The sequence below is a fragment of the Olea europaea genome, chromosome 2 (assembly GCF_002742605.1).
Source record: "Olea europaea var. sylvestris chromosome 2, O_europaea_v1, whole genome shotgun sequence".
NCBI classification, from domain to species: domain Eukaryota; kingdom Viridiplantae; phylum Streptophyta; class Magnoliopsida; order Lamiales; family Oleaceae; genus Olea; species Olea europaea.
This window is the reverse complement of record NC_036238.1, coordinates 24,258,655-24,264,669: the sequence shown is the minus strand read 5'-3', so window position 1 is coordinate 24,264,669 and position 6,015 is coordinate 24,258,655. Positions and strand designations below refer to the sequence as shown.

The following is a 6,015-nucleotide window of genomic DNA, read 5'->3' as shown; positions in this document are numbered from 1 at the left end:
ATGGCATGTACCTAGACTTGTGCAGATGGCTTGTGTAAGACAATAAGATCAATAATACACTAGCGCAAAGTTCATTCAACATAAGATATGCCTAAAGGCTTTAGAAAAATATGACCTGTCAAACTTGGCAGATCCATAGTAAAACTCTAGTCGATCTAGGTAGACATAGTGTTCTTTTAAATTTCTTTTATAGTTGAAATACATCGAAAACACAATTACTAACATTGCAAAAGTGGCTCAAATTTATGAGAGAAATTTCAGTGGGTGCAGTGGTGTGACCGCCCTATCAGGGTGTGCCACCTCAGCTAGTGGCGCCTTGGCATTGGACGGAAGATTTAGTCCAAATTTATCTCCAAATACTATTGAGTCTCGTTTCTTGGACTTATAATCTACTCCCACATATGTAACTAAACATGTGGTTGTCAATCATAAGGCAAATATCTTAGTGTTAGGCCAATGGTTCTTGTTGGACATCTGGTGTGAAATAGCTTATGGTTGGCAGTTGGCACACGTACAATTCCAATATTATTCACTCTTTTGGAACATTTAGCGTGTGGACCTTTTCAGTTGATATTATAAGGTTTTGGGGGCCCAAAAGGGGCCTTAAGTCCTGAGGTTCATTAGAAACAACCTGCACCGGCTTTGCACCAACCTAAAACCCCAAAACCAAGAAGTTTCCAATTCTTTTTACCACATTAAGCCCTCTTTGGCCATGGAGTCTCCAGGACAAGAAGGCAGCACTCAACGAGTCAACGTCCACTCTTGATACTCATATTTGACCAATTAACCTATGGCCTCATTTGGTACACATTAATGTAAAAATAAGAATGAAAAATATAGTCGTTACGGATCCCGCACAAGAAATATAAAGTCAAATATGATTGTTTAATGTGATGAATAACGATCATATTTTTCATTTTAACGGGAAAATAATGAAAAACAAACGGGAGCTATATCTGTTTTTACTTTTGCCAAGTAAACTTGCTCAGGCAACCAAGATCTTGTGCTAGTACTCCTTTCAAAAGAGAGGCACGTTGGTTTGGATTTCAACACGATAGTAGCAAATAAGATGATGTGACAATCATCATAGCCTTTATTAGGCCTCTACAACCTTCGTAAGTTTGCTTTTATTCAAGCAAGAAAAAATCTTATTTGAATTGGATTGATTAAGATTTTAGCTTTGACTCCAAATTTAATAAGCTGAACGTATCCTTTATTCTTTTAATGTACAATGATTGCATTTATTAAGTCCTTATTTGGTGGTTATTATTTATCAAAAATAATGTTTTGAACGGTGAATTTTTGAAAAATATATAGTTAAAAAGTATAAAAAAAATTTGGGTTTACGTGCAAAATATTTTATTGTGTGAATGTATGGTTGAAAATAAATTAGTAGAAAAAATAGTTTTAATTTAAAGACAATCAAACGTGGGCTAGATCATGTATTTCAATACTATACTTCTTAAACTATGCAAACCACATTTAGATTGATTGGAAAAAAATTACGTTAAATAAAATATAAACAGAAATCAACAAATACTTTTCGGAAAAGTGAAATGAAGAGTCAAAATAGAGAACATGTTGGAGTTTATAAAAATTTTGACTCATTAAATTTAAATATGTTCTCTATAATACATAAGATACTTTTAAAATAGAGAGTCTTTCAAACTTATTTTCAAATATTGACTCTTTAAAATAAAATAAAATAAATTGTATTTGAAAAGATTTGTAGAGATGTTATAATCAAAATCACTCTCTATATTTAAATGCATTCAAAGCATTTCAATTTTCAATGAAAAAAATAATAATAGAATAATTTGGATGGAGGTTAGGGAAAATAAACGATAGTAAACAATAATAAATATTTTTTTAGAATAGTAAAATTGAGTGTTAAATATAAAGAGTTTGTTGAAGTGCTTAAAAAATTTTACTTTCTAAGTTTATATATACTCCCTAAATTATGAAATATTCTCTTAAAAAATAGAGTCTCTTGAAAATGATATTGGAATTAAACAAATTCAATTCAACATGGATTTGCACTATGAGAGTTATTTGCTTTAACCAATTCAAAAAACAAAGATTTCCCTTCTTCATAGTCATTTTGTTAGTTTTTTTAGTCTTTGTTTGGGGAAATTTATAAATAATATAAATTATAAATAAATAGAAATGGATGGTAGATAAGGGAATATTACTTTTGGGTCCATTTTAATGTGTAATTTGAAATGAATTTTGATCATTTATATAAAATATATGAATTTATTTTTAAGAAATTAAAGAAGGGAAAATAAATCTTTGTACAGATGACAAAGTAACAGGCACCCGTCTCTTGTATGTTTGGACCACACATATTTGTACAGAAGACAATTGTTATGTATTAACATGGGAGAACCCAAAGAAAAATAATAAACTGAAATTAAGGTAGCGCAAGCGTCATCTTGGCTGGGAGATTAAGGGGCATGCCTTCTTAGGTATATTAGGTTTCCCGCGAGAGTTTGAATCTTTCATATGGTAATTTGAAATAGTATTTTGATGAAAAGTGTATGGTTAAACAATAAGAAAAAGTTTCGTATTTGCATGTAATATTATTTTATTCAAAAATATGTAGTTGAAAAGAAGAAAAAGGCAAAATTATTTTGGACAAATATGGGAATCAAACGAGTATTTAACAATACCAATTTTGGTGAGAGCATTTGTGATGTTATATTACAATTTCAACTAAATACATAAATTTAAAATAATGTTATTTGCAGTCACTTACTATTACAGTCGCCCTACGTGATATACATGTGACGATTAATGATTTGATAAAAAAACGTTAACACATTAATATATCAAATCACTAACTGCCACATGTATGTCACGTATGGCGACTATGACATAGAGCGACTACAAATAGCGCATTACTCTAAATTTATGGCCGAATAGAATTTATTATATGTTAACAGTTAAGTGGTGTTCAACATTACTGATGTTAAATAAAATTATTCTTTCTTTTTCTTCCTTTGCTATTTGAAAAATTGAGAGAATTTTCAAAGTTCAAATAATCGTAGAATCTAATTTAGAGATTTGACAAGTAAAACGATACATACGGCACACATTGGTCCAATGCTATTACAAAGATTAGGTGTCCATTAATTATAACAACCATGCTATATGTACATTGTGTTTTACACCATTTTTTACATTGTGTCGGTTGACACCGTACTATTGGACTGCTAAAAAAAATAAACAATTTCTCTGCCAACCCGGATGAGTCAGAGATGATGTACACTTTTAACGTACAAATGACTTTTCCTAAGGCTAAAGATACTTATACACTAGAGTGTACACTTCGGGAGCCCCCTCTCATGTGAGGGGACTGTACACTAGAGTGTCATGTAGAAAATCTCTTTCCCTAATTATAAAGTCATAACAAGTGACGACTTCAACATTGGGAATAGTCTAATTTCATTTCCATGTGCAATTATAATACAGGTCAAGCAAAGATAATTTGTACTCGTCATTTTTTCAAAGAAAAATCATGAACCAATTTTTAACAAAATAATTCCAAATTCACGGTTTTCATTGATAGTCTCGTTTAAACAAGGACAAAGATAATATACATTTTAAAGGTAATATGTATCAATACTTAGTTTCAACAAAAATAAATAAATGTAATGGGAAAACATAAGTTCTTGTCTAAGAGGAGTTGTTTTTTGAAAAGTAGTTTCAACGTTGACCGTCAAATTTGAACCAAAATAATTTATTGAGACATTGACATTTGGCCATGATTTTTTCCATTCTTAAGACGAGAGAAATTTACAAGTCAATGCTTGCTTTAGCCTTCCATCATTGATTGGTCAACGCGTTCAAATACAGGACTCAGCTCAAAAATGATGTTGAGATAGCTAATTTCTAAATAAAATTCGCTTATAGAAATATTTTGAATTAAACTAACATATTACTTTTTTTCCGACATAAGCGAAACTGCCCTAACTGTGGTCGTAGATACGTACGTGTTGAAGGGAATTGTTGTTTGTATAGGCCGAGCTCGAACTACAGCCCCCTCACAAGTGGGGGGACCCGCAAATTTTTTTATTGCACGTGGATCCCCCGAGCTGTGAGAGAGTTGTAAACGGTGCTGTGTGCACAACACCACCCCGTGTTGAAATCCATTCAGCATGACTTGATCATGTTATGATACAATGCGTTTAGGATGAATTCAAGAATATTTGGGGATTAATCTCAACAGGGGTCTAAGTTCGACAATTTTAAGTGAATTATAGCTTAAAAGTTCTAGCTCAGCCTATCCTTTTAACTTGGTTGAATTTGGGAAAATTATGTTGTAACAATTCTTTTAATCTCAAAAAGTGAAACATCATGGAAATGTGATAATTTATGAAAAATTGGGTAACAGTTACTTAGCTCCATTTTGGGTCAAAATGTATTTTAAAATAGTATTTTGTTGGAGAATGTAGAGTTAAAAAATGAGGAAAACTTTTGAATTTACATGAAAAATTATTTTATAGAAGAATGTGTGATTAAAAATAAATTTTTGAAAAAATGGGGGTCAAATATAGTTAATATGTTGATATGGGTTAATTATAGTAACAGTCCCTGAAGTTTTCCCTTAATTTCGAAATGATCATTAAAGTTAATTACTTAGAATAATGGTTACTCCAATTTGCAAACTGTTTCAAAAATGCTCACTCGTCGAACATCGATTTTGTGTTCGATGCTCAATATATTTAACCCAATTAATTTTCTTAAAATTTATAATTTCTTGTAATTTTTTACCTATTCAATTTAAAATATTTATATTTTATATTAAGATTTTTTTTCTTTTTTTATTTTCTTCTTCGTGTCTCCCCTCAGTCTTGGGAGAAATTCTCATTTTCCATATACAAAAAACAAAGTGAGGAAAATTAAAAAAATTATAAAATTTTTTTTTTTTTTTTCTTTTTTTTTTTTTTTTTTTTTTTTTTTGGGGGGTGGGGGGGGGGGGGATTTATAAAAATTGACAGGCAAGATTTATAATTGAAATAGTTGTTCACTCCAATATCATGTTTGTTGATGTCCAAAGTAGATCTGAACAACAAAATCGTCAAATCGTCAAATCTAACAGATATCGCTTTTTGAAATTGTTGGTTCGGATTCATGTGAATCCGTCAACATCTTGATTTTGGACCAAACCATATCTCTTCAAAGTGACTTAATTTAGATATCAAACTTTACAAACCGTTTCAAACTATCAAATCATTTACAAATAAATTAATTTAAATTTTATCAAATCCAGTTTAAATTAAGCACATTAAAGTTAAAAAGATACATTCATATTAGCATAATTCTATTAAACTTAATGCCTAAATAAATAATTATCCATCCCATTAATTTGTACACAGATACCTGTTGGTCATCACAATTGTAATTGCAAAACTCTCAAATTGAGTGAAGTATTGAACAACTACTGGTAAAGTATATTCATCGACCTTACACTATAATTAAGTAAACAATTATATCTAGATTTTAATTCAAACTCATACATTTCTTTTCCTTTCACTGATAATATTCTCAAACCTTGGCTAAATTTTCACAGTTATCCAAATTTTCTTAGATTTTGGTAATTGTTTGCTATTTTATTTTTTATGTTTGTTCCTTCAATTTCTAGCAGACAACTTTTTTGTTTATTTGCAACTCAATCCAGTCAAATCACTTAGTTAAGTATTTATATTTTAACTTAATTTCTATATTTTACTAATAATTGCTAGAATAATTTAGTTGATTACTTAAATGGTTGTTTTGTAGAATTTGACCAGCAAGAGCTTTCGATATATTACTTTGGTGAAAATTAAATTCAAATAAATACAAAGATTATCTCTCAAATTGCTAAACATGTACTAACTATTCAAATATCCACAATTATTTTTGAATCTATATTTTCTCCTAGTGATCAAATTCTTGATTTTTAGATGTTTGTTCAATATAAATATGATTGAGGTTGTGATTTAATTAATCAGTATTTGGATGAAATAGAAG

General features: G+C 29.9%; 1 protein-coding gene across 1 annotated transcript in view; it reads left to right on the top strand.

Annotated features, from left to right (window-relative positions):
* The window catches only part of LOC111367534 (mitochondrial uncoupling protein 5-like), a 24,196-nt gene that overhangs the window by 16,575 nt on the left and 1,606 nt on the right, over positions 1-6,015 (top strand). The window lies entirely within an intron of this gene.